The sequence below is a fragment of the Mustela nivalis genome, assembly GCF_964662115.1.
Source record: "Mustela nivalis genome assembly, chromosome: 8".
Lineage (NCBI taxonomy): Eukaryota > Metazoa > Chordata > Mammalia > Carnivora > Mustelidae > Mustela > Mustela nivalis.
The window spans coordinates 126,476,665-126,504,441 of NC_139027.1; the positions used below are offsets into that span (position 1 = coordinate 126,476,665).

At 45.1% G+C, this 27,777-nt stretch overlaps 2 protein-coding genes across 4 annotated transcripts in view; one reads left to right on the forward strand and one right to left on the reverse strand.

The window, feature by feature from the left end:
• The window catches only part of ZHX3 (zinc fingers and homeoboxes 3), a 106,592-nt gene extending 84,264 nt beyond the window's left edge, over positions 1-22,328 (reverse strand). For 2 of the 3 annotated variants that reach the window (XR_014315319.1, XM_082744621.1), the window contains exon 1: positions 22,084-22,328. The gene's annotated coding sequence lies outside the window, so the exon portion shown is untranslated. Of the gene's footprint in view, positions 1-21,690; positions 21,820-22,083 lie in introns of those variants that run through there. The other variant, XM_082744622.1, reaches the window with a different exon arrangement.
• LPIN3 (lipin 3) overlaps positions 21,239-27,777 on the forward strand; it is a 43,534-nt gene continuing 36,995 nt past the window's right edge. The window contains exon 1 of the mRNA XM_082744625.1: positions 21,239-21,414. The gene's annotated coding sequence lies outside the window, so the exon portion shown is untranslated. The remainder of the gene's footprint in view (positions 21,415-27,777) is intronic.

The window sequence follows — 27,777 nt, forward strand, 5'->3', positions numbered from 1 at the left end:
AATAACTTTAAAAAGCCTTCAGTATACATGATCACTTTATCAAATGTCCAGATACCAAGAAACTTGAAAAGATACTAAATATGTTGGATATGCTAGAACAAAGTGTCCAATCAAACATGCATGGATAGGTACACAACCACCTAGAAGCTGGTGAAATAGAACCACTCTTGCTCTCCTCACTTACCTAGTAAGGTAAGAGACAAACCTCTGGGTATGGGGTCAAGTAACGGCATCAGAGAGCATCTGTTGGGGGCTCTGGCGGGTACAGTACAGCTATCCAGACACCAGAGGATTTGTTTTCGTGACCAACTTCAAAAATCTTGCCTCACTACTTAAGTATGACCTGACAGACCACAGCATCAGCATCACCTTGGAACTTATTAGAAAAATAGAATCTCAGGTTGCACAAAGACCTACTGAATCAGAAACTGCAAATTCCCAGATAATCTGTATGCACACCCCAGGTTGAAAAGCCTGGAATTAGGGGATTACTGTCAATTTGAAGGGAGTTTTCCAAAGAGCCCTTCCATGGGCCACCCATTTCTCATTTTTACTGATGACTCACATGAGGATATTGAACAGCCCTCATCAAATCCCAAGTGACACTAATCTAGAAGGAAACACTCAACTGCACAAGCACCTCTTAGAAGAAACCAGGTTTGACAGCAGATCACATGAAAAGATATAAACAAGCAGGGATTTGCCACAGAGGGGAAAAAAAATTAATGCCCACTTGATTGTTATCACTGCAAATCAGACTGCTTCTAGAGAAATGGCTGGCAATCTGGCCACATATTCTAACAGAATGACTGACAGCAAACTGTGACCACGGACAATGGTGAGAAACTGACAGAGGAAAAAGGCTCTGGAAAATTCTATCATGGGGAATGGCCGAACTGGACAATATTAAACCTGAAGAAGAGGTGACTAGGTGAAGACAACATGATTATATCCATATATTTGAAAGACTGTCTTGAGACATTTCATTCTACAAATGTTTTTGAGCATCTGCTATGTGCCAGGAACTATGCTAGAAGTTAAGGACGCAGAGAGGAAAAACCAGAACTGATCTCTGATTTTCTCAAGTTTCCTGGCCAGTGGAAGAAATGTGACTATTGCTCGAGAAAGCAGAACTATGGTTCAGGGAAAGCAAGTAGAGGGGCAAAGGCACCATACAAGGAAGCCCTTCTGGCCAGAGGGCTCCAGCTTTGCAAAGGAATGGACATGCAGAAGGGGCTGAGCAGAATGGGTTAGGGAGGGGATGACAACCACCCAGGAAGAGCCCAGGAAGCTGCCAGGCCAATGCTAATATTCCAAGGCTTCAGGATAACTGGGGCCAATATCATTAATCAAATACAGGAGCTGTTCAGAATTACACTGTGTTCAATTTAGTCACGAACAAAATTTTTTTAAAGCTTAATCACAACTTAGAGTTTCGGCTAAATTTTGTATGTAAATGTCAATGATATCTAATTTGTCCTTTAATAATAATTTTTAAAACACAGAACTTAATAAAAAATCCACATTAACATTTTAAGTGACAACCTTGTTTAATGAGTCATTTTAATTATAATCTTGATTCGGTAACTCCTAAAACTACCATATTTAATGTTCTTTGACATACCTTTGGAGTTGCTCATTTCAATTCTGAGAAGTTATCCTAAAAATATAACAATTCCTTTCCCTCTGCCAGAAAGAACAAAAGAAGGAGGGGTGGGAAACTAGTGCATGAAGATGCAAATGAACATGCAATGTTTATAAAGAAAAATAATAAATAAACCAATGTTCAACAACACTGCCAATCTGTTTCATGACATGAAGCAGGGTAAATAAATAATATCCAAGTAGGAGAATGTTTAAGGTAAATTGGTAAACTATTATAAATAGTTATGAAGGTTACACAGCAATATGAAAACATACTCATAATGACAAGAAAACAATGTAAACTTGTATAATTCCAGCCATATAAAATTTACGCATGCGTGCAACAAAACTAGGAGAAAAAAGAAAAATTTTAAATTGATTTTCTAGAGTGTTAGGATTCCTCTTTTATTTAAAATTTCTACTTCAGAGTTCTCCCAGGGCGCCTGGGTGGCGCAGTCTGTTAAGCATCCAACTCTTGATTTCGGCCCAGGTCATGATCTCAGGGTCATGAGATGGAGCCCCATGTGGGGCTCTGTGCTCAGCACAGAGTACTTGAGACTTTCTCTCCCTCTGCCCCTCCTCTCTCTCCCTCTCTCTCAAATAATGAAACAAACAGAAGAAAAATAAAATGTCTACTTCCTGTTGACTATTCAAAAAATACTTTTACAATGAATATATTAGGAATTAAAATAATTTCAACTCATAAGCGTACTAATTTATATATCAGGGGCACCTGGGTGGCACAGTCGGTTAAGCAACGACTCCTGGTTTTGGCACAGGTCTGATCTCAGGGTCCTGAAATCGAGCCTCACATGGGGTTCCATACTCAGTGCAGAGTCTGCTTTGGTTTCTCTCGCTCCCTGCCCCTCCCCCACTGTGTTCACTCTCCCTCACTGAAATAATCTTTAAAAAAACAATTTATACATTAGCAAGAAATGAAATAATAAAGGTGACAGTTGGTTTTCAATTGGGCCTTGGCCTTTTATAAAGCTATTTAAGTTCATAAATAAACAAAAGTTAAAGATAATGAGGTTTGTGTTATGAAAAGGGCTCAACAGTTGTGACAAGTAAAAAGGACTTTGTACAGCAGACGCCAATGAACTCTGGGTAAGAGCAAAACTAAATTTCTGGATTCTATTTTGCTTTTCACCTTATTTGATCTCACTTAAAATCATTCATGCCAAGTTGAATTTTTTCCTTCTTTTTTCCCCTTCTCTTCAAGTTCACAGATGTGAAGAAAAAATATACAGCCCTTCTTTTACAGTCCTCTCCTGTTCTCCCAGCAATGCCACGAACTGCGCCTTTTTGGAGTGGGCTGCCGGCAGTCAGATGTGAAGGCTATCTGGCTCCCATCTGTCACCACAGTGATCGCCAGGACTGGGCTGAATTAGGGCCAAGAGATTTGGGTTCAAATTTTCCACATCTTTAACACAGAGATAATACAACTTACCCCCAAAAGGTGATTGAATCATAAGAAAGTCCCTAGCACAGGGTGATGTTCAAGAAATGCTTACCACAAAAAAAAAAAAAAAAAGAAATGCTTACCACATACTTTTTTTCTCCACCTTCCTCTACACATACATACAGACCACAGACACAGACCATCAGTCCCTAAACCCCTGGGACCCTGGGAACTGGAGGAGAAGTTCTAGACAGACCCATACTTCAATTCCTCAGCACAAGGAATTAATGAGTCCAGTTTTATCCTAAGCTAATAATTGTGTCCAAGTCACCAATCTCTTGGGGCCTGGGAATAAGAGTAGCCTCCCGAAGTCCCATCCTTCCAACTGTGCCACTGTTTCAAGTGTGGAGTTGGGAAACAGGGCACAAGAACTGAATCTCCAATACCAAAGGAGCTATTTTAACCTCTGAAAGAGCGGGGAAAGAACATGGATTAACAAACTCTCCCCTCACCCACCCACTCCTCATGCCTTCTCTCTCTCCCAACTCCCAGGAAATGAGGACACTGAGGTCCACTGAGGGTGTGTAAGGCAGAGCCAGGACTGCATGCAAGTATCTGCCTGCCTGCCTAGTTTACACTACCACAGCCATACTCTGTCCCATTTGGTCTGTGCTAGTCAGTTGCCCAAAGGCAAATCAAAGGTTTAGTTCAAGCTCACCATGATAGCATTTGACTTTTATTGGTTTAAGATGGTCATATGTGTCTGGAGGGGAACTAGAGACCACTCAAGACCAAAGAATTTGTAGAGGTTTAATCTCTTTTTATTGGGGTCTGGAGACCTACAACTAAGGACCTCAGGTTTACTGTAAGCACCCACCAGGTAACAGAGCACTCTTCTAAGTGCCCTGAGTTGCAAAGAACAATCCAATTCTTTCTTTTCAAAATTTACACTTTAAGTAAGAAAACCAGAAAGCTAAATATGAAGCACAGGAGAAGGGCAGTGTACACAGAGCTTTACCCAGCAAAAAAAAACCCAAAAAACAAAAAAACAACCACTCGAGAAGCAGTATAGTAGTGTAATAAGAACTCAAGTTCTGGCTTACGCTGAAACATGGGACAACTGGGCAAGTCTTGACTCCAGTTTCTTCAACATTAACATGAGGTCAGTAATAGCATCTAGTATCAGTGATCTCTTTATCAACAGGTATTGTTATATTAAACTAAATGATATGCATAGCAGTCCTTGGCACAGTCCTTGGCTGGCAGGCTACGAGGGCTCAGCCGTGCTCGCTTTTATTATCAGACCCAAATGTAGTCGCTTACTTCCGCTGTGGCTAGAAATCAACTTCGGTGGGTTTACTTGCATTGTAAGGGCATTCCAGGACTTAAAAGTCTTTCTTTTCTTTGGGTGAAACATATTACAATATTACCAAATGTGACAAAATGCTTTAAGGTTAAGACCACTGAAATAAAAGGAGTCCATTAAGTAGATATTTTAAAGCTTCCACTTAGAGGTGAATTTTGGCTGAGAGCACATCCAACAAGAGATTGAGCCACCAGAAAAAGACTAACAAAACCTTGGGATAATCTATTAGAATCAAAGTATGTATAAATACAATAAGGAACATCCCAAGAAATGAGCAATCACAGTCTGGAGGGGAAAGGCCTGGGGGATGAAAGTGATGATATCTGTCTTCACATACTTGAAGGGTTGTATATGTTGCATATGGTGGGAAAAACTAAATAAATCCAATGGGTCAAAGGTCACAAAACAGATCATAGCTTATTGTGAGGGAGAATTTTCTTGGGCTAACTAACAGAGAAGTCCCCCCCTCCAACCCCGCAATGAGAAGGGGAGTTGGCATCTCACCAGTGGGCATACTGGAAAACTCTATGTCACTTCCCATCTGAGAGTCCGCAATCCTAATGTCTTGTTTGGACACCAGAAGTAAACATGCCCAGAATCAATAGAGCGCGGCTCATGCGTAAGCACTGCTCACCCTAATAACAAGAAACTCTTGAGAGAGTAAGATGGGGGCTCAAATTCAGTCCACAAATACGTATGCTTAGGCAGTCTTATTTCTTCTTCTAGACAGTAGATGTCTACAGTTAAAAACAGACAACAACCCCATAGTGTTCTTTCTTAAAAACTAATCCGCTCCACAGCACATCAACAAGGCACGAGTACAACCTGTAGCATTAGAGTAATCAAAGAGTTGCAGTCAAAGGCATCTCTGCCTTTTGGTCAAGTCAGGCTCAGAAAACTGAGCACTGAAAAAAATCCAGGAAGATCCTAAAATCAAGCCACTCGGAAAAAAAGTTTCAACATTTTATTTTCTTTGTTCCACCTACCAAAGAAAGGATAAAGTGGGTTTGGAACCAGGAGAAGAACAAAAGAACGCAAAGGGTAGACAACATTTGGAGGAAGTGAGGGTTTCGTGGCCTTCACCATCCTGCTGAACTGCAGGGCTGAGACTTGCATGCCTGAGTGAACACCACTGTCTCTGCCCATCTCTCCTTTCTCTCCCACAGTGAGCTGGTTAGCAGGAGGGAGGGGATCAAGGCAGAAGCTGGTCTTTCATTCACCCCGGCTACTGCCTTTCAAGGCTATCACAGTTCAGCCAGGGAGACTTAGTGTTCATTACTGCAAGAGGCAACAGTAGCATCGAACCCAGAACTGTGAAATCACAAAATAGGAGGCACATTTCTGAAGTGGGAGCAAATTGCCAGGCAGTGCAGGTTTTTAGAGGCTCTTCTGAAGCAATTCATATTCTTAAATTCTCAGATTTCTTTTCCTTTCAGAAGATGGAGACAATTACTAATTCTTCTAAGTTAATTCCTTCTGTTCAAAGAAGATATTATACTAGAATTCACAGCCCTGGGACCCAGTGAGAAATGACCCCTCTACTAAAGGACATACAATCAGGTGTAGATACCTTCATTACAAAGTGTGGCTTTCTCCTAAACTGCAGAAAGCAATCTTTGTCCTAGATCACAGGGCCTTTAGTTGTAATCCTAGCCTCTGAGCACAATTAGACTGGGGAGACGAGTAAATAAGCAGGGTACTAAGTGCTATCACATCTATTTTATGCTCCAGGAGAAATGGAAAAGGAGAAGCAGCACCTAACTCAGGCTGAGGGGTCAGGGAAGGCTTCCTGGAGGAGGGGGCACCTGAGATGAAGCTGGGAAGGCAAGTAGGTATTGGTGTAATGAAAGGGGTCGGGGCTCTCTCTATTCAGAAAGGCACAGAGGAAACTCAGAGGACCAACATCAGAGGCCTAGAGAACGTGATCATTTCTAGGCTGGGCTAAGGAGTTGGGAGACAACACAGGGGCCACAGGATGAGGAACCGGAGAGACAAGAGGCTAAGGAGAAGAGCATTCCAAAGCAGGAACAGTGTGACTGGGCGCAAATCAAGCCAGGCAAGAGCTAAAGGCTTGGACCCGGCTAACCACAGAGGGCCATGCCCTTTGCCCAAGACATTTCAGGGAAGCGGCATTGACAGAGGCAGGGCACAGAGGTTGAGTTGAGGAGGTAAGCAAGTGGACACTGGATAAAGCTACTGGCAGGAAGCCTGGCTAAGAAGAGGGAGTGAGCTAACAGGAAATACATGATCCAATTTTCTTTACCAGTCTGAACCTCTGCTTGGAGCTCCAGACTCACTTCTACTAAATTCCTTCTCTTCCCTCACCCGTTATGTTCAATATGTGCCATGGCCTCCCCTCCACCCATCCTCCACAACAGCCAGAGCAGTCTTTTTTAAACTCTAAATTGGACTATGCTACCCCCTACGCAAAATGTACAATGGTTTCCCACTGCCCTTAGAATAAAACCTAAATTCCTTGCCATAGCCTGACATTCTTGTGTGATGCGGGCCCCGCTTCCCTCTCTGGCATCTTTGTAGGCAAATCGCCCTCCTGCTCGCTATGCACCGAGCCTGCCTCCTTTCAGTCCCCAAACCCTGCAAGCACAGGGCAACCTCAGGCTGCTCCCTCTGCCTGGAATGCTCCTGTCTCACCTGCCCTCCTCCAACTAAGTAGCCACAAGGTGAATTGCTTGTGAAAGGAGTGGCCACCACAGAGGTCCTCCTCTGCCCTGTGCCTAGGGCTTCACCACCAACCAGCTGCAGAGTGCAGCTTTCCCAGCTCCCTGCCAGGGGCTCTGATGTCGGGGACTCGAGTCCGAGCTCTTTTCTCTGCTGCTGGTTGTGCGGCTTCCGTCACAGCGCCACCTCATCAGTTTTCTCATCTTGAAGAAAGGAAACACTGCCTGCCTCCCCAGCTGGTAGGAAGCTCATCTCAGAAGGGTGTAAACACCAGTTCTCACCTGCCTATGTCCCCTGACCCGAGGACATCTCCCACCTTTGCAGCGCTGGCCTTCCCCAGGAAACAGTTCCAGACCCTTGGCCCTTCCCACGCTCTGTCCACCACGGCAGGAGGGGCAGCCTGTCTGTTCTGTCCTAGCACTCACAGGGCCTGCCTCTTGCTCCTGCCACCACTCAGCACACGTGAAAACCCACACACTCCAAATTCACCTCCAACCCAGTAAATGCCTCCCGCAGCCCTCTCTCTTTTGGCCTTGGTCACCAGCTCCCATCCTAAGCCTCGTACATAAAAGTCTCCCAGACAGTCATCCATGTTTTTCTCTTCCCCACTCTGCTGGTGGGACATGGACACTCAGGGAAACCTTGGAACCCCCGTTTCCAGCATCCATCAGTCTGGGCCCCCTCCACACCCCAGAGCTGACTGGATTTGAAATGGGCATGAAAATGTCGACCATGTTAAGCCACCGAGATTCCAGCAGGGTTTACCTTACAGGAGCTAGCATGTCTCTATGTAATAGAGGCTGAACTCACACAGCTGGACAGAACAGGGCGGGCTCTAGTGGTAAAGAACATTTATACTAAAGCCTGGAGCTAAGGTTACTCTTGGCCTCATGACACAGCTCTGTTTATATAGTACTTACCCTCTCCATAGTACTTTAAAATACATGTTCTCCTCTGACACAATCACCACCACCATCACTTACTACTGTTGTTATAGCAGATGGGTAAGAATGAAGAAACAGACCTAGAGAAGGTAAGCTGTGTCCAAGGCCCCATAGCTAGCAAATGGAGGCACCGAGACAAAGGACTCCTGACTCCAAATCCAATGGCATCTTCCCTATAGCATCCAGTCTCTCCAAGCCTCATTCAAGGGAGTGCTATGGCAGAAACACTTGGGGCGGGGCACCTGGGTGGCTCAGTGGGTTAAGCCTCTGCCTTCAGCTCAAGTCGTGATCTCAGGGTCCTGGGATCCAGCCCTACATCGGGCTCTCTGCTGGGTGGGGAGCCTGCTTCCCCCTCCCTCTCTGCCTGCCTCTCGGCCTACTTGTGATTTCTCTCTCTATTAAATAAATAAATAAAATCTTTAAAAAAAAAAAAAAGAAAGTAAGAAACGCTTGGGGCTGAAGTACAGGGGGCTCTGGAATGACCCAGAAAAGACAGGCAGCCTGGCAGAAGTGGTTAAAGGCAGACTGTGGAGGTCTTCTGTACAAACATCAGACTCCGGAGCTTAACTTTCATTCAACAGTGGGGAGCCATAGTCAGCCTCCACCTCAAGCCCCACAGCAATCACGCTACACCCTTGGAGACCTCGCTGCACAGCTCATCCAGGCCATCAGTTGTTGCCAAATGTCCACGTCGCAAAGAACACAGAAGCTTTGATGAGGGCAGAACTTCTGGTCTCCTACTTTCTGTAGCCATCTCTGTATCCCCAAATAGTCTCACCTCTTTGCATACGAAGTGAAAGAGGGGCTCCCCCTCTGGCAACATTACTGACCATCCCCTATGCGTACCTTCCTACCCCTGGAGGAGCATTTGAGCAAGAATATAACTTTCTCTCTCTGGAATCTCTGCCTTCTTCCAGTTCTAGCTCTTTAGCCTCTGAACACGCTTGAGTCCCTCTCATCCTAAAATCATCCCTTCCCACAGCCCCTTCTAGTCCGCAAGCTTCAGAAGTGATCTCCCTGAAGAAACAGGAGCAGCAAACGTGCCTCTCCACACTTCACAACCACGGGTTCTCCATTCCACCCACTGTCATGTCTTACGACACTGAAACAATCACCCCTAATGATACCTCCTCGGAGCTAAGTTGAGTGGACATGTACCAACATTTCTCTTGACCTTGAGGCTCTTGACAGTGCTGCACTCCCTCCTTGAAATTCTCCCCCTGCCTTGATTTCCAGAACCCCGCTCTCTCCTGGTTATCCTCCTGTCCACCCCTTCTGGCATCCTTCCCTGGCTCCCCTGCCTCTGCCTTTCCTCCAAATGCTGGTGTTTCCTGACTTCATCTTGATCCTGGCTCCCTCCGGTCCGTCCTGGCTCCCCCCTGGTCCGTCCTGGTTCCATTGGGACACCTCCTCTTACCTTACATACTCTGTGGTTGAAACCAATCATAAACATAGCTTCAACCCACAGATCCAAGCCAGTGACTTCCAAACTCCTACATCGGCAGCCCAGACCAGTCGTGTGAGCTCTTCTCGACCTCGCGGCATCTGCCTGCGCATGTCTCCAGGTAGATTCCACGGGCACCTCAAACTCCACATGGCTAAAACCACACTAAGCCTTCTGTTTACCCCACTTGTTCTTCCTCTTTCTTCATTAAATGAGAGCATTTGTCAAGTCCTGCATCAGTCTGGGGTCTCCAGGGAAACAGAACCAGTAAGATACATGTGCGTATGTGTGTTAAGTATACACACACATGCACAGATTAAGAGATTTAAGAACTGGCTCACACAATTGTAGGAACTGGCAAGTCTGAAATATGTAGGGAAGGCCTGGAGGCTGGACAATCAGACAAGAGCTGATGCTGTAGACTTGGGCTCATTCCCCACTCAAACCGGCAAGAGGAAGGTCTGGCCCTCTCGCCTCTACACTACCAGCACCCTACACATAGCAGAAGCTCAGTAATTGTTGGCAAATGGCTAACGAGGCATAAAGTGAAATGCTATTAAATGAGAGTGGGACCAGACCAAAAGATGTGGACGGCTATGCATTTTAATGAGAAAGAATCAGGAAACTTGAATAAGGCTGTATTATAAATCAAAATACAGTCCTTCTGAGACATTTATTTGCCAGAATTACCCGACCACTACACCTATGCCTGAATGAGAACCATCACACAGACAGAAGCACATCCATTCCAGTCCTTTGCCTGAATGTCTCAACAACTCTGTGAAGTAGATATGGCAAAGAAAAGGCACAATTTATGGTTAAGCTAAAGTTTCAAAAGACTAAAGTCTTGTCTAGGTTACTACAAAAAATATCCACAATGAAAGTCTTAGATCTTCAGGGATATGCACGATGAGTGACCATAAAACAACAGAATGTCAGACAAAAAGGAACCAGGTAGTCCAAAATGGATGATTTCGGATTTAAGATGTTTATCTACCTAAATCTGTAAAAACTAATGATATCTTCTACAATTTACAAATGATACTTTTATTCTATTTTAATTATTGTTCAGAAAAACTTTTGTCTTTCTACTCTGTAAGTCCATGTTATGTATTACAATCTTAGTATCATCACAAAGCCACTGCTGGAGCAATAAATTTCTTGTTAGATAGTAAATATCTAGGAGCACTGTTTTCTGAAATAATGCCAGTATGTATTAAATCTATAGTTCATTAGGGATGACTACATAGCTTATATTAACCCCAGACACCAAAAAATTGTTCGTTTTCTAATTATTTAAAAGCATTAAAAATTAATGAAATATTAACAATATTTAGTTTCAGTATTACATCTGGGGATTCTCTGAAGTACACAGTGTTCCCCGAAGCCACTGAGTAGTGGAAACCCTCCATTAGCCATTCCTATTAGTCAAAGCAGGGACTGATTACCCCCACTATATTTGCATATATAGCTAACTGACCTCCTCAAAGCTCTTCTAGGTAGTGTCATTTATTATAAAACTCTTATAAACCTTCTTAAAAGATTCTATTACAGTTGACAGAAAAGAGAGTCAAATGCCTAAGATCATGTCATTGGTGAATGGCACAAGCAGGACTACACCCCAAGCCTTTCTGCCTCCTGGCCTACTTATGTATAAATCTATCATGGCTTCCCAGCCATGGATCCACCAGACTTGTAAGCAGCATGAGGCCAGAGAAAGACCATGTCTAATTGCTCCCCACTGGTGTCTAGCATAGAACATGATATACAGCAGGCGCAAAATAAGGACATTATTGGGGAGTGACTGGATTCATTTTCTTAGAGTTGCTTTAGTTACCTGCATGGTAAAATGGGGGTGTACAGTATTGCCAAATAGCTATTAAAATGCTACTGGCATTATCAGGAATAAACAAAGAAAATACGAATTTTTTTTTTCAAACTGTATATGCTGATTCCCAAAAAAGATCAGAATTCTGAGCCAGGGTCCTAACTCAGCACAAAGGTAGCAAATGGTATGTTTTCAACTTCCTAGAAAATTAAGTGTTGAATTGACAGGGCAAGGAGAAGAGGGGAAAATTCAGTCTTATATGGGAAAGGAAAAACTGACCACAAGGTCTCAGATCTAACAATGACCATGCGCAAAAGGGTGGCACAATGGTCCAGCTGTAGCTAACCTATCATGGCAAGAAATGAGCTTGCCAAAGGAGGATTCACCCAAATGGACATATATCAGCCAAAGAGCCTTTACTCTGGCACAAACATGTAGCTTTGAGGAAGGCCAACCCCAGAAACAAGGCACGCAGAGGCCTGGATCAGGTAGACCCATTCTGTAAAACCCTCTGTTCTTACCCATGCTCGAACAAGGGAGAATGAGGAGGAGCTGGCCTCCTTCTGTTTATCATGGCCCCAGCCCATAGGGCTCTCCTGCCCTCACTGCCAACCACTCCCAAGAAAGACACTCGGAAATGAGATGGTGAGTATTCAAGAGGTCTCCTAACATGGCTGACTATTCCTTTCCTATAAAGGCCTCACCAGTCTCACTTAGAGTTCCTTCTTCTCTCAAATCCTAAACCATAAACCTAAACATATACCTTCCATTATCACTGGTTATCTGGTTTTCTCTTTACCACCATAGCACTGGATTTCCAATTCTTTGGGAATCTGAGACATACACTATGATCCCAAGATTATTTTTTTTTAAGATTTTATTTATTTATTTGGCAGACAGAAATCACAAGTAGGCAGAGAGGCAGGCAGAGAGAAAGAGGAGGAAGCAGGCTACCCGCTGAGCAGAGAGCCCGATGTGGGGCTCGATCCCAGGACCCTGAGATCATGACCTGAGCCAAGGCAGAGGCTTTAACCCACTGAGCCACCCAGGTGCCCCTTAAGGGCTTCCATAAAAGCCCTTCTCCACCAAACATTCCTAAATACTTTATACTTAATTACAAAGACCAGTTACCCAAAATAATTAAGGAGTGAGGCATTCTGGATGAGTACAAGTTAATTCAGTAAGCACCAACGTATCTCTGTAGTCTAGCTAAAATAAATGATGTCTTAGTAAACAGGGACCATCGCATATAACAGTTCCAATGTTACCAAATCTTCAAGATCCTGTGTGAATAAAACGCTCTCTGAAAGCGCCCTCCCGTCCCCTCTCCACTTCTACTCACCGCCGGAAATAACCTCTCTTTCGTCTGCGAGCCTACATTTTTATTATACCATGCAGCAAAGTCTGCTTGAGGTCAGAGATTTAAATGCGTCTTGTCTAACTCTTACAAAATGTTTAAAAACAGAGACCTTTTTTTAACTCCTTGCTGCCTAGTTCACAGTAGGCATACAAACACTTCATGAACTGAGTCCACTGAGTGGTTGAAACATTATAAAGAGTACCAAAATACAGCAGAGCCTTCATATAATACAACAGAATCCAGGGGTTCCTGAGCTGAGTAGGGCAGTTAAGTATGATATTAAACTACTATCATGAAAATATTCATTGGCATCTGTTCAGTATTTCTCAGCTTTAGAAGATGTTTTCCTAACGGAAAAATATTCTGAATTTCTATTTTCTTTTTTAAAGTGGAATTACTTTATTAAAAAAAATCTCAATTTGCAAAGGGAAAGTTCTGGTTGAACTGGCATTACTAAACTTCCATTGCCACGTTTTCTGGGTTTCAAGATGTGCATTCAGGTGGCGCCCTGTAGTTCACCAAGGAGATGAGGCAGTAAGTGGAAGGATGTATAAGTGCCAGGAGTATAACCAAGATGCTGTGCCACGTTTGGCACCCAGCTCAGCAGTTTGAAAGCCAGGCTCGTCAGCACCAGCCGTGCTCAAAGGAAATAAGAAATGGAACACATGATAGAGCAAACCGAGTTTTAGGCTTCAGGTCCATAGCAACCACTTCTAGCAAGGCTGACAGCATTCTTTTCCTGCAGCTTTAGTGTTTGGGTATGACAAACCAGGCTGGAAATGAAGTTTAAATATTCTAAACACTGCGACTCAAACTCAAACCTCCTTACTAGCAACAGGGGATTCTAAATAGTCAGCCAAGAATGACTAACTCTAAGTTCCCTCCCAGCAGCTATTCTTTTGCAGGAGTCCTCTTTCTTGTCATGAAAAGGAACAGAATTTTCTTGGTGAAAAAACAGAGAAGGGGGTGGGGGGGAGTAGGGCTGCCGCCATGGTGATATTAAGTATCTAACCATGTATACGGCCCCTTGGGAATAATCACCGCTCTTGTCTTTAGCTTGTCAAGGAGTAAATGTTTTAGTCCCACATCCTCAGAGACAGAAATGGGTCACTTAAGTTAATGAGAAGGGTAACTGAAGCACTACAACATTCCAGCTTAGGACAGAAAGCATTCGAAGTTGTATTACTTCCTTCTCAGCCTCATAACCTGACCTCTTCCCATTGAACAGGACAATTATGATTAGTTAATGTATTCCGGGACCACTGAGGCAGTGAATGTCCCCACATTGCTGTCCTTTGACTTATTTCATACAGCATTTCCAGCTCTGTCATCACCAGCTTCTCTCCTTGCTCTGGTCAACGTGTTCACCTCTAACAGTGGGTCCCTTAATTCACTGCTTCTGATATCAGACAGACCTGGAAAGCTAAGCTATTTAGAGTCATGGGCCAAGGCACATGCCTACCGGCCTCATCTCCTTCGTACCCACACAGTCAGTTTCCAGACCCCATGATCTTAAATACTATACCTGTGTTCCCCAAACTTGCCTAATTATAAAGAATTACCAGGTATGTATGTGGCAGTGGGAGAGTTTAAAATATACATTCTCAGTCTCCTCTCCTATAAACTCGAATCCAGTGGCCCTGGGAGAGGGGCCTGACACCTGTATTTTTAACACACGGCCTCAGATGATTTTCATGACCAAGCTTAGAAACACACACAATGTGTCACGGGTACTGCCCACTTGAATGGGGGATTTCTTCTGAAGCATAATGAACCTGGGCCAAGGCCAACTCCTTCCAGAAAGACCTTGCAACCAATAAAGTTGAAAGGTCTTTGCTCTTCCACTGTCCTCGGGCAAAACCCCCTCATCTTCTGAGGCTCCTGCAGGGTGGTCATGCCTCTTCTCTTGCTGGTACTTCATTCACTGAAGACCTGGCACACTTTTCTTCTCTCCATCTCAGATGCCTGCCATCCCCGGGATGGGCTTTCTGACCACATGGATGACCCAAACAGCTCTCTAGCCTCTCAGTTACTTTACCTCCTTGATGTCACTCATCTTCACTGAGTTCACTTCATTTTAGCCATCGTGCCTGTGGCAAAACCTTATGTCCAATAATTAACTGCTCCAGCTCTACAATCTTCCACTCACATGTCCCTGTCTAACCATGTGCTCCCATTACTCGATCACTCCAATACAAACACACACTCCTTGACTTCACCAACACCCCTGGTCCTTTTCTCCTCCTCATCCAACCTAAAAACCCTTACCTGTCATGTAAAGCACTCCCTGGCCAATAGCCAGAGACTCTGCCCCACCAATCTTCTGCCAGCAAACCTCAGCCCTGGCTCAATCCAACCATATGCTTTCCATGCTCCCAAAACCTGGCAGCTGAATGGTGCTGATACCCCAATCCACCCACGGTCTCCGACCTCAATAGAGCCCTGTATACTGTCAGGAAATCATGGACATTGCCCTAAGTTCGCTCTTCCTGACTTCAGTTATATGTCAAATCTCCTTCTTCTCCCTCTGACCTCTTCTCACTCAGTCTTAGCAGACAACATCACCCTCTACCTCACACGGTTGTTGGAAATGAACAAACGAGCACTTGATCCTAAACCAACCCACCAGAAAATTCAACTGTGCCCCAATTTTTTTTTTTTAATTTTTATTTATTTTAGAGGGGGGTGAGGGGCAGATGGAGAGAGCGAATCCCAAGCCGACTCGTGCTAAGCCTGACGCCAGGCTCAATCCCATGACCCTGAGGATTGTGACCTGAGCCAAAATTAAGAGTCTGCTGCTTACCTAACTGAGCCACCCAAGCTCCCCTGGTGAGTATCTCTCTGATGAAAGAAAAAACCAGCCAGACTCTCAAAAATGGCCAGCCTCTCAAAAGATCTATCCTGAGAACCTGAGAATCTTTAAGATGAAAAGGAGTTTTAAAAGGAGTTTAAAATAAAAAATCGGGACGCCTGGGTGGCTCAGTTGGTTGGACGACTGCCTTCGGCTCAGGTCATGATCCCGGAGTCCTGGGATCAAGTCCCGCATCGGACTCCCAGCTCTATGGGGAGTCTGCTTCTCTCTCTGACCTTCTCCTCGTTCATGCTCTCTCTCACTGTCTCTCTCTCAAGTAAATAAATAAAATCTTTTTAAAAAAATAACACATAAATAAATAAATAAATAAAAATAAAAGGAGTTTAAAAACTATCTTACCTCAAGCATTTAACAAGTATGAATCTAAACATAAAGTAGTCATGTATCACTAGAATGATTATAAATCACAAGCCAAATAGTAAATTCCCTGGTCATTTTTATAAATTCAAAGCCAGAATCAGTGAAGCAATACTGTTAGTTATGGTCTTTCACTCTTACCCAAATTCGAATTTGTTGATGGGGCTACAAGTCTTTTCCTGAGGGCTTTTTCCCCTCCTTATAACATTAATAGCCAACATTCACTGTTTTCTGTGTATAATTATGTTACTCACCATGACCCTGTGAGATAAGAACTATTATTTTTCTCCATTTACAGCTGAAAAAACAGACTTAGACATGTTAAGTAATTTGCCCACAGGCTTACAGTTAGAAAGCAGCAAAGGCAAAATTAAAACAAAGCTCAAACTAATCTATGTGCTTTGGCATAGTGATTTTTAACAGCAATTTCCCAGGAAACGCAGCACCCTAATCCAATTTTTATACTCCAGTGTATGCTCAGAACCCTCAAACATTACTATTATGGCCTATTTCACATTCATTCATCCCTGCATTCACATCAGAAGGCAGTAATGAATAGGAGGAAAGTTTCTACAGTCAGATCACATAGATTCAAATCCGAGCACCACCACTTTCTCAGCCTCGTAACTGTAAAATTTATTCCTCTAATCTCATTTTTTCCAAGTAGGATGCAGAAATGATAGTGCAATAATCACTTAATCAGTTCTCCCAAAGATTTAAAGATAATACATGATTTTTTAAAAAAAAAGATAATACATGATTGCACTTAGCACTGGACCTGATACACAGTAAGTCTCCAAAAACATTAGCTGCTATTGAAACTAGTATTCAAGGGGCGCTTGGGTGACTCAGTAGGTTAAGCCTCTGCCTTAGGCTCAGGTCATGATCTCAGGGTCCTGGGATCGAGCCCCACATTGGGCTCTCTGCTCAGAGAGGAAGGAGCCTGTTTCCCCCTCTCTCTCTGCCTGCCTCTCTGCCTACTTGTGATCTCTCTTTGTCAAATAAATAAATAAAATCTTTAAAAAAAAACAAAAAACACCTAGTATTCAAAAGGTATTGAGGACCCGCACCCATTGGATTCAAGGCAAGAGCACTGGTTGCCAGGACTGCACCATAAACAGGCCAAGGCTCTCTCTGCCCTCGTAGGTCTTGCAGTGTCCTGGGAGAGCAGACAAAAAAGAAGGAAACATATCAATGAGATACTTAGAATTTTGGTGAAGCACTAAGCAGGAAATGCACGGGTACTAAGAGGGGACAACAGGGAGGAAGCTACCAGGTAAGGGGTGATCAGAAAAGGCCCCTCCAAGGACGGACATTTTAGCTGAGAGCAAATGTGGGCGAAGGATCTTTAGGAGAAGAGTAGGGGAAGGGTGCCAAGGAAGAGAGAAGGGCCTGTACAGAAGAGGAGGAGAGCTGGCACATTGGAGGAACTGACAGTTCCAGCCTGAAAGAATGGCCGCGCAAGTAGCAGAGGTTGGAGAGGGAGAGACAGAGGCCCAGCACCTCAGATTAAGAAGTGTCGGTGTGGGTCTAAGTGCAGTGGGAAGCCACTGCAGGGTGGGGAGGCAGGGGCCGGGGTTGGGGGGAGGATAACATGACCTGGTTTGCTTTTAGTAGCATCACTCCGGCCACAATGGGAACGAACAGGGGTTAGAAGAAGGGAGGAGCAGGCCGGAGCAGAAGCTGGGAGACCAAGTACAGGCAGAAGCAGTCACCCGGCCGAGAGGCCGGCAGCCGGATTAGGAGGATGGAGGGCAGGCAGGAGTTGAGGTATTCTGAGCCCCAGTCACCAGGCTGTGCTGATGGGTTGGATGTGAGGTGAAGAATCAGGAAGGGAGGTGGGGGAAATTGGAAGGGAGGTGAACCATGAGAGACTATGGACTCTGAAAAACAATCTGAGGGGTTTGAAGAGGCGGGAGGTGGGAGGCTGGGGGAACCAGGTGGTGGGTATTGGAGAGGGCACGGATTGCATGGAGCACTGGCTGTGGTGCAAAAACAATGAATACGGTTACACTGAAAATAAATTTAAAAAAAAAAGAATCGAAGACAACTTTCAGGTGTTTGGCTTGAACAATGGGAGGACAGTAAGGACAAAGACAGGGAAGGCAGGGGGTGAAGAAAGCTGGGAGAGAGGGGAGGCAGGAGTCAGGAATGAGGGATATAAATCTGGAGGGGGGAGAGGGAGATACTTGGGGCATAGGTGGTTTGAGATGACAATGGGGCAGCAAGTAGAGACAGCAGGAAGGCTATGGGTAAAAATGCAAGACTAGCATGAGAGAAAGGTCCAGGAGGGGGTCTAACCAAGGGAAGGGGGGTAGCATCCAAAGGGTATTAAAGTCCCAGGAATGGATGAGATCATTTAGGGAGAGAATATGATGACAGAAGGGAGGTAACCAAATGACAAAAGAGAAGAAATAATAAGAAACCAGGCTGGTGTGTGCCTGGATAGCTCAGTCAGTTAAACGTCTGCTTTTGGCTCAGGTCATGATCTCAGGGTCCTGGAAAAGAGCCCTGGACCGGGCGCCCTGCTCAGTGGGGACTTTTCTTCTCCCTTTTCTGCTCCCCCTGCTTATGCTCTTGCTCTATCTCTCTGTCAAATAAATAAAATAAAAATCCTTTGTCAAAAATGGAAGAAAAGAAAGCAGGTTGGTAATCTAAAACTGAGCGTGATTGCCATGGTCACGCAGCCCATGTACAGACACACAGAACTGCCCCAACTATGTGCTCGATAAAGGCCTAAGGAACAAGTAAAAATAAATTCTTAATGCTTTCCTTTTAGGCCATTAAAAGAAAACTTTCATTTAGAAATTTCCCCCAAGTTCTTGTATATTTGAGGCATAAAAAAAAAAAAAAACCATTTTTGAAGGTCTCTGGATTGTATACAAAGGAATCTTTTTCCTTATGAGCAAAAAACAAGGATTTTTTTTTCAAAAACTAGCTTAATTGAAATTCAAACTTTTAAAAAGGCTTACATTCATGCCATTTCCTTTCTGTAAAAATTATATCCCAAGATACAATTTTCCCCATCCTTATAATGAAAATGCAATTATGTTTTACTACAGATATCATTTCATACTGAAAGATGAAACTGTTACTTTCAAACCATTCAAGAGTCACATGAGAGACGTAAAATGCTCAGAGATCAAGGATTTATTTTAAAATGTTGAGGGGAAAAAAAATCTTAAGTATACCTGTGAGGCCATCCAAAAACTGATAAGGAGTTGAAAAGGATAGAATTGCCAGGAAAATAAGTAAATATAACAGCTACTCCTCAAATGAAAACACATTAAAGCTGTAATTATATCTCTGGGTATCTGTTGACACAAAAAAACTCACTGTGCTCTTGAGGCTTGTACTATCACTAAGAACTACCGAATTGAAATCACAGCTGTAAACATAACTGGATACTTTATACTTTTCGAAGATTTCCAATGTGACACAAGGGATAATGCATACAAAAGAGCCAGTAACAACTGCCAAAAATGTTTCTTCCCTCGATTGTTCAAGTTAGATCAAGACTATAATTCTAAGATTATAAGCCTCACTTGTAAAATTCTTCTCAGATACGTAAAGGAAAGGACTATCTTGACTTCTAAGGGATTGTTGTCCCACTCCAGGATAGACCGACCGATCTAAAAGCCTAGTAGGCTACAGGAAGGTGGTAAGAATGGACATATAACAAGCATTCATTCACTCACTCATTCAACAAATATTAAGCAGCTATAATGTGTCAGGTGCTGTTTGGAGCCCTGAGGACACATCAGTGGAAAAGTCTCACATTTCTGGGTGAATGGGGGAAAAGAGACATAAACCAACAAATAAATATGTACGAACCAGTGGGAGTAAGTGCTATGAAGAAAAGTAAGGTTAAGGCGGGTTAAGGAGAATAGGGGAATGGGGTGTATTTTACACAGAAGGGTCAGGAAAGCCTAATAAAGTTATATCTGAGCAGAGACCTGAGCCAAGAACCATGATATCCAAGGAACAGAGTTCTAGGCAGAAGGAATAGAAAATGCAAAAGCACTGAGGGTGGCATACGCTTAAAGTTTTAAAGGAATAGCAAAGAGATGTGTTTGGCAAAACTGGAAGTGAGAACAGGGAGGTAGCAAGGACTTGGTATTTTACTTTAAAATGACAAGCTACTGGAGCGCTCTAAGCAGAGGATCCAAATTATTTTTTTAAAGTATCACAAAGGGAACACACGTTCTTACTCATACACAAGTTTTATGAGTAATAAATAGGTCCAATACAAACTTACAGAAGAGGACACAACACTTTCAGCTTCAGAGTATTTTAAAGTTGCAAATCAGATTAAGCAAAGAATTATGTATAATCACCACTAAATCCTTACATCCATCCTCCTCCTCTCATGCCTTTATGTATGAGGCATAATCTGTAAGATTATACATAATCTAATTATAAGGAAAAAGGCATATGATAAAACAATCACCTAGTATAGTAGCATTTTTGTAAGAAAAAAATACTTATGCAGAGGAACAACAGACTAAAAGGATAAATACCTAACCGTGGTTTCCTATCCTTTGTGGCATTACGATTTTTTTCTCAAGCTTTTTTTTTTTTTTCTAGTTTAATGCTTTAAAGGTGAATTACTTTTGTAATTTTTAATATTGTCTTAAAAAAAAAAAAAAAAAACCTCCTACCAGGAGACTGCTCTAGTCTGAAACCATGCTTAAATATGAAAACAAAACACAGAGAACATTTTCTGCAAAAATTACCCCATTTCCATGCAATGTTTGCCCGTTTACAAAGCACTGCACAAATCAAGCGCTGCTCCGCGTATCAAGGTCACAAAACCAACTTGGTTAATATGTTTATCATTACATAGTAGCTCTGTCCTCTACAGCTACTTTGATACCATCTTTCCAAGGCAGCAATAGAAGGGCCCTTTCATTAATTTCCTAAGACTCTTTGATACTACTTTGCTGCTTCTGGATTTTTCCACTGTATGTCTCTTAGAAACAAATTAAGCCCGAATAAGTTGTTCCAGCTAATGAAGTGCGCGTTTGGCTCTTTCCCCGCGGTTGAGGACAATCCGGCAAAATACCAATTGTTTCAGGACGCGTTTTCTCTTGGTCTCTAAATACCGCGATGCCAAGTTTACTACAAATAAAGAACGTCAACACAACAACGCACAAGCACACGGATACATGGAAACTACTGTCGCCCCTCTTTAAACCGCAGATGTGTGGAGTCTCCTGAATAAATACTATGTGTTCACATGACACAGATAAAAACAGAAAGGAGTGTGCCCTCCCCTGCTCCTCTACCTAACCTCTCCTCCCCACCACAGAACAGTTTCTCCCAGGGCACAAGCCCAGGGCAATCACTGCTCAGAAATGCAAACCACGCAGCTCAAAGTGACTCAAGCTCTCAAACACTTTCCACCTAAGCTCCACATCCCACCCGCTCCTCAATCACTTCCGACAGGCTGCTCTGAATGGAAACCCCAACCTGCGCTCACACGCCACTCTCGGCATCCGGGCTCCCCCGGCCCAGGGTGAGTGTTTTCGCGTGGGCAAACGGGGGTCCCGGGGTTCAGGGCTCGACTGTACCCCCAAGCGGCTGGAGTCCCCGGCTCAGCTGCCTCCTCCGCGGAGCTGGCGCTCTCCACGCCAGGGGCAGGGGCTGCCCCACGCCCGCAGCGGCCCGCGGGAGCCGCAGCGAGGGGCTCCGGGCGGCCCGGCATCCCCGCCCCGCCGCGCGCGCGCCCCCCCCCCCGCCTCGGGGCTCCCGGGCGCCCACGCGGTCCCGCACCGCGCGCTGGGACACGCACCCTCGCGGGGTCGGCCGGGCATCTGCGGGCGCCCCCCTCCCCTCCGTGCCCCCTGGCGCTCCCGTCGCGGCTGCGGCCCTCGGGGTCTACACCGAGCCCCAGGACGCCCGAGCCCCGGGGCTGAGTTGGGGGGGGTGCTGACAGATGGGGCGAAGGCGGGGCTTCGGGGGGAAGGGGCGGAGCCTGCGCGCATGGGGGTGCTGGCGGCTGACAGAAAGACCCGGGGCAGCGGGCGGGAGGGGCTGGCGGCGGCCGCGGGTAGAGCCGGGGGGTCAGGCGTGGCGGGAGGCAGCTGGCGCAGACACGGGGGGCTGACAGGCAGAGAGAGACACACACACGGAGACTGACAGTCGCGGGGGCGCGCGGGGCCGGCGGGCCGCGGCGGGCGCTCACCTGGCAGCGGCGGCGGCGGCGCCCGCGGCCGGGCCGCTCTCCCCGCGCTCCGGGCCTCCCTCCCGGCGGGCGGGCGGGCGGCCGGCGCAGGGCCCGCGGAGGCGGCGGCGACGCCGGAGCCTCGGACTGCTGGGCGGCGGGGACGCAGCTGCACCAACCGACTCCGGGCCGCTCGGCTCGGCTCGGCTCGGCCGCGCTCGGGGTTGCTCGGCTCCGCTCGGCCCCGCTCGGCACGGCTGGGGGCGGGGCCCGAGGCCCCCCGCCCAGGTCGCTTCTTGCGCCCGGGGGGGCGGGGCTTTAGTGCGGGCGCGAGCCCCCTGACGTCGCGGGGAGCGGACCTTGCCCCGGACGCATGCGCAGGCGTCGTCCCGCTTTTGCCCGCTTGGAGACTGAAGGGGGCGGGGAAGGAGGGCACAGGGGGCGGATGCTGCGGCCCCAGAGGTTCCCGGCTTTTGTGCTCCATATCCTGGTCTTTATGGAGGACCACCTAAGGAAGGTCACACAAGGCTACTCTTTAGGAAAGGATGTAGGCAGGGCAGGGATCCAGGTCCCTGCCCGGCCCCTCTCCCTACAGTCCAGTGTTTCCCAGCAAGCATCGCCTGGGAGTTGGTGTTTCTTTCCTCCCACCCATGCTCCACTGCAGTTTTTAGTCTCTTGTTTCTAAAGGACAACAACCTCTGATGGCTTTTTAACATTAAATCTTCGGGTACTTGAGAACTTGCAAGCATCAGTCCCCGCAGGTACAATAATGCCGTCCTTTCTTAACAGCTTCCATTGTGTCACCTGTAACACCCAGGATGGGTTGGGTGTTTTTTTCGTCACACGTCGCAGATACCTGTGTTGTCATGGAGCCCAAGTCTACGGCAGATAGGCTCAGAAAGTGATCCCCACCTTTAGAATCCAGAGATTAATACACAGCAAGAGCTCTGCAGTCTCACTCATCTAGGTTGGCATCCCGGATCTCCATCGTACTCACAGATTAATAATTGGCTGGGTGACTCTGGACATGCCACCTAATCTTTAATCCAAAAAGAGCAATGAAAATATTAGTAATTAAGCCAGTAGAAGTGATTGAAAGATTTAAATGACAGCACCCATTAAGCTTTCTGCACAGTACCTAGTGTTCAATAAATAAAGCTGACTTGAACATCAGGTTGCATTTTAACCCTCAGATTCTGAAAAACAGTGAACATATAAAGTATTGAGCAATGTGTCAAACTTGACATGTCCAAAGCCAAACTCTGGAACTGGCCCCTCAATTTTCTCCTTCCAGTCTTCCCCACCTCATTTAAGATCAGTTACATCTGTCTGGTGGCTCTGACCAAACCTTGAAGTCATAGTTAACTCCTCTTTTCCTATCAACATATCCCACATGTAATCCAATAGCAAATACCTTTAAAATACCCTCCTTTGAGTCTTTGTCACCTTCTCCCTGGAATATTGCAGTAACCTTCTACCTGCTCTCCCTGATTCACTCTGCTCTCAGAGAGCTTGTTCTCAAGAAGCTAGAAGGATTCTGTTAAAACATAAGTCAAAGCATATTTCTGTCCTTCTCTAAAGCCTCCAATGCCTTCGCATCTCACTCAGAGCAAAAATCAAACCCTTTTTGTCAAGGGCCTCCAAGAGCCTACTGTGATGATCCCCCCACCCACCCAACACTCCTCCCCTTCTCTAACTGCCTCTCCTTGCATCCTACCCCTTTACCCCATTCCAGCCACACTAGCCTCCTTCCTATTTCTGAAACATGCAGGCTCACTCCTACCTCAGGATGTTTGCATTTGCTGTTTCATACCCCCAAGGTTTCAGAAAGGCATGTGCCTTTACTCCAAATTTCAAAATTTTCAAAAGTCACCGCCTCAGACTTACCTAGACCACTGTACTAAAACATCAGATCCCACCCTCCCCCATCATTCTCTCTCCCCTCATCCCGCTTTGCTTTTCCTTATAGCCTTTATGACCTTAATATCATTTGTAATGTTCTGAGGGCAGGGATTGGTGTTGCTCATCTGCAGTATCTGGAAAATGACCTGACATGGTGAGGTGCTCACTATATATTCCTTGAATGAATAAGAGTATATATGGAGGGACGCCTGGGTGGCTCAGTTGGTTAGGTCACTACCTTCGGCTCGGGTCGTAATCCCAGGGTTCTGGGATCGAGTCCCACATCGGGCTTCTTGCTGGGTGGGGAGCCTGCTTCTCTTGCTGCCTCTGCCTGCCTCTCTGCCTGCTTTTGTGTACTTACTCTCTCTCTCTCTGGCAAATAAATAAAATCTTAAAAAAAAAAAAAGGTATATATGGAACATGTTGCTTAGAGTTAACTTCATCTACTCAACAAACTTTTTGAGCATTTATTCCAATCCAGGTACTGTGGGATATGGAGGTAAACAAGGCATTCTCCCAAACACTAAGGAAATCAGAGTTTCAAATGAGAAAGACATATAAAGTGAAGGAGCAGGAGGCTGGCTGAGGACAAAGCAAAACCCTGCACCAACCCAGCTCTGGACCTCTCGGCGTTATCAGCAACGAGTGGCGCAGAGGTCCAGGTTCGAACCTGCAATAAACGACCCTTGCTGATTGGCTTTGACTCACGTCTCTGGTGGTCTTTTAAGGTGGGGGTAATATTCAATTGGCATTTCAAAAGTACTTTTGGAAGAAATATGGGGCACCTGAGTCACTCAGCCCATTGAGCATTTGCCTTCAGCTCAGGTCATGATCCCAGCGTCCTGGGATCGGCAGGGAGCCTGCTTCTCGGTCTCCTGCTCCCCTTGTTTGTGCACTCCCTCTCTGTCAAGTAAATAAAATCCTTAAAACCAACAATAGCAACAACCAAAAAAAAAAAAAAAAAAACCCTTAAAAAATGGAAGGAAATCTGTAACACTACATGTATGTGCTACCTGCTTTGGGAAGCAGAGAGAAGGACATAATTAATACAATATAGGAGAGTGTAGAAAGTCCTTCCATGGAAGCTGAGTCTGAAGAATTGAGGGAGGAGGAAAGGACTCCAGGCAGAGAAAACAGCATGTACTCAATAACCAGTTACTGAGTTAGGAATATAACCAGTTGGGAAGTATATCACAAATAGTATTTACCCAAGGAGACAAATTATTTTTCTTTAAAAAAATAAATAAGCAGATTCCAGGTGATCGCTATAATAATGTCATCTGACCCACTCACATTCTGATGAGCTTTCTGAAGCAGGAAAGAAACTGCCAGAAGTATAGTTGATGCAATAGAATCGACACCTGACTTCTGTTTTACTGGCATAGGCTACACCTGTGACCCTTTGTGTGCGCGCGCGCGCGTGTGTGTGTGTGTGTGTGTGTGTGTGTGTGTGTGTCAAGGTCCAGAGCCAAAGAACTTGTACCATTTAGGAGTTTGCTGGCTGCGAGTACCAGTATTCTCTCAGGCCACTTAAAAAAAAAAGGAGGGATTTATCTTATGGCTTTTTAGGGGTCAAAGGGATGGGTCTCTTAGGCCAGCAAGAACCCAGATGGACTTCTGGATGGATTGGAAGCAGAGGGTTACCAGTAAGACTCTCACCACAAGCTTGTTTTCTCTCCTTCCAGGTAATACAATGGAAAAATACGTCTACCAACTACTCCCAAGTACATGATATAATTCCAGCTACACTAATTTTTTAGTCTCTGTGGGATCTTTCCAATCCCAAAATCTCAGAGAAGAGACTCTAATTGACCCAACTTGTGTCAGGTGTCCCTTCCCTCCCCCAAAACATCATGACCTTCTTACAGGTCACGTAGTCCATGAGAAACTCACTTCTGTGGATCAAGACCACAAAAAAAGAGAATTGCTTTGAGTTGAGGAAATATCTTTTTTTTTTTTAAGATTTTATTTATTTATTTGACAGTCAGAGATCACAAGTAGGCAGAGAGGCAGGCAGAGAGAGGAGGAAGCAAGCTTCCCATAGAGCAGAGAGCCCAATGCAGGGCTCGATCCCAGAACCCCGGGATCATGACCTGAGCCGAAGGCAGAGGCTTTAAACCACTGAGCCACCCAGGGACCCCAAGTTGAGGAAATATTTTAAAAGAAGTCCCTCAAACAACCGTGAACTCCATTTAACGGCAAAATACCTGGGAGGCATTTGAATAGTCACACAGAAAGTGAGTACTGAGTTTTCCTGATTTCTGCAGAATAGGGAGGCTTCTTTTTACATAGCAATCATAACCATAAGTTATTCCTTTCCCAACAAAAAGTGGGCAAAAACTGGGGTGGTCTCCATAAGCCCTCTGTGGTCAGTATTCTGCTGGCCTCCTGTGGTAGTGGACATTAATGCTAGCCACCAGACATTTCTGGTGTGTTTTCCAGGCACATGATAGGATTATACTTCCTTAGAGTTTTGAGTCAGGGATGGCCACGCCACTTCCTTTGGTCAAATAATGTGTGAGTAGATGTACTCCCAGGTCCAAGCTTTAAGAGCTAGTAGGCAATTCTGTATACCCTCTTTCCCTCAGCAACAACAGACAACGCTGAAGATGGTGATAGCTCCATCATTCTGGGTCCTGAAGGGAGGAGACATTAAATAGTGGTCCCCCTGGGGACTCACAGTACACATGTAGTAGGAGCAAGAAATAAACTTTGCTGTTATAAAAAGACTGGGGCTTGTTTGCTACCACAGCAAAACCTAGTCTATCCCGATAGATACACCTTCTAACATCCAGTCTATCCCACTGTCCATTGTACAGCACAGAGGCAATTTGGATGGGTTAGACCCCATTCCCCACATGTGAGTGTGGATTCTCTGCTAAGTCAGTTGACTTAATCCCATCTACCTTGTACTGCTTGCTTCAGGAATGATCTATTACCGAGGCCTACATCTATCAGTATCCAATATTTTCCCCATCACAATAATTGAATAAAATCCTCACTATTTCCTTGGATGTCAGTGAAGGACTATTTGCTGCTGGCAACTATTTTGTGACCATGAAGACAGCCAGCCTAAAGATGAAGCCAACACATGAATAGGAAAAGTCAGAACACAGAGAAACAGAGTTGGAGGGCTGATTAAGGCTAACCTGAACCAATAAAGTCAGGTAAATCAATAAATTCCCCCATATTATTGGTTCTCATTTGAGTTGGGTTTTCTAGTCCCTAGAAACATTCCCGCTGTGGCTCTCCTATCGTATTCCCTGCGTAGTTCTGAGCAGTAGGTAGCACTACAGAATCACAAGGGGGAAAATGTCTGTACTTTAAACAATCACAGGAAGAGAAGCTGAAAATTCTGTGATTTACATGCCAGCTCCTTTTCTAGAACAAGGTATCACAATGCAGGCAGAGCACAGACAAGGAACAGGAACCAGCTGAAAACCAAGGATTCGAAGGAGAAGGATCCTATAGAACCAGGAGAGTGACAGGCCTCCGGCTTAATCAATAGTACATAGTTGGTTTCATACAGAGTGTTCTATCCCTCTCTAAACATTTCTGTTGCATTTATCAAGTCTGGAGTGAAAGAATCCAGGAGGCAGTTTCGTGCAGTAGGTAAGGAGGATTTGACTTCGAAACTACTGGGCTTGAATCCTGTCTCCCCCACTTACTTGCTGTGTGAACTTAAGTAACTTTCTTAAATCCCTAATGTAGTTATGACAATCGAGTGAGATACTTCCTCTTACTATTAACATAGTATGTGATGCATTATAAGGACTCAGTGGGTAAAAAGGATGTCCCATCAATTTTTTTAAG